The sequence below is a fragment of the Arachis duranensis genome, unplaced genomic scaffold (assembly GCF_000817695.3).
Source record: "Arachis duranensis cultivar V14167 unplaced genomic scaffold, aradu.V14167.gnm2.J7QH unplaced_Scaffold_165379, whole genome shotgun sequence".
NCBI lineage: Eukaryota > Viridiplantae > Streptophyta > Magnoliopsida > Fabales > Fabaceae > Arachis > Arachis duranensis.
In genome coordinates this window covers 1-1,518 of record NW_026264253.1, presented here as the reverse complement: position 1 = coordinate 1,518, position 1,518 = coordinate 1, and the positions used below count along the sequence as shown (strand labels likewise).

The 1,518-nt window shown below is 44.9% G+C and overlaps 1 long non-coding RNA gene across 1 annotated transcript; it reads left to right on the top strand.

Moving 5' to 3' along the window:
- Positions 1-60: 60 nt before the first annotated feature.
- LOC107472564 (uncharacterized) lies at positions 61-1,484 on the top strand. The gene is made up of 3 exons (XR_008005169.1): positions 61-590; positions 680-771; positions 883-1,484. It is a non-coding gene; the product is annotated as an uncharacterized LOC107472564 (long non-coding RNA).
- Positions 1,485-1,518: the final 34 nt, after the last annotated feature.

Here is a 1,518-nt window from a genome sequence, read left to right as displayed (position 1 = left end):
TTTCACCGCAGCCTCCCACCACTGCCTTCTTTGAAACGCCGTCCACCGTCACCGGTCAAGAAACTGCAGTGCGCCACCTCGCTCAGAACGGAGACAATGTTCCGTAGCTGCTCCACGCCGCACTACTGCCTCTCTTCCACGCCACATTACTGCCTCTCTTCCACGCCACACCGCTGCATCTCCATCTCCCCTGAAGCCCGCGAAGTGTCGTCCCTACCTCCGCCCCTGCTCCCCTCAGCGACACCGTGTCTCTGTTCCCAACCGCCGCGCGTTCCAGTCGTTAGTACCCCCTCCCTCGTTTCATCCCAATTCACCTATTACATTTTATCTCATAAATTAAACCCTAATTCGTGCCTTCTCGATTTCTCCTCAGTTCACTCCACTGCCGCCGCGCCGTCTTCGCTCTACTGCTGCCGCGCCGTCGTCACTCCACTACCGCCGCGCCGTCGTCACTCAACTATTTCCGCGTCCGTCGTCTCTCCGTCACACTCGCGTCGCCATCGCACCGTCACACTCGCGTCGCCGTCGCTCCCTCACACTCGCATCGCGGTTGCGCCGTCACACTCGCGTCTCCGTCGCTCTGTCCTTCAGTTACTCTCTCTCTCTTTCTCTTTGCTCAGCTTCATTCTTCAACTCTAAAACCTTCATTGATGATTGACCTAAAACTCATTAATTTCAGAATTCCGTGCCATCTTTCAAACTTCTCGGATGAACCACAACTGAGTTCAACTTCTCATTGTTGCATTATGAAGAGGCTCTTCTGCTGATTTGGTATGTGGATTTTTTTCATCGAAGCTCTTTTTGTTGCAAATTGTTCTTTATTTTGTGGTTACTGAAATATATAATGCAACAATTCAGAAGGTCTGTTGTTATTTTGTGCAGGCGAACCAGGAGACAGTTCAGAAGGTCTGTGACATAGTCAAGAAGCAATTGGCACTGCCAGAGGGTTCAAGTGTCACTGGAGAGTCCAAGTTTGCTGCCCTTGGAGCTGATTCTCTTTACACAGTACTTTCACATTTTCTTAAACTTCATCTCTGAATTTATAATAATCGCCATTCTTGATTGTATCTTTCATCTATGCATGTCTTTGTTGAAAATTTTATATGTTATCAGTCCTTTTCATGGTACTCTCTCTCATTATGGAGGGATGAGAGATTCTTTAAAATGAGTAACCAGTGATGGATTGATTGAGAATAAGAGGGGTTTTTGAGTTCTTTAAAATGAGTGAAGACAGCTTGTTCAAAACAGCATCAACAAAGGAAGAGAGATAAGCTCTACCCCCAAGTTTTGCAGCCATGATTGAGACTCAAGTTCAGGAGATGATGAGATCAGAGCAAAGAAAAGAAAGAAAGAAAAGTTTAGGATTAATATATTTTTATAACATAAGCAATAAGCAATACAATCAACAATTCAGCCCCTCGTAAAAACTTATATGTGATTCCTTTTTTCTTTTTTAATTTCTGCTTCATTCTATAAGGTTTCAATTTGAGATTGGCAATCTTGAAATAATAATAAGGA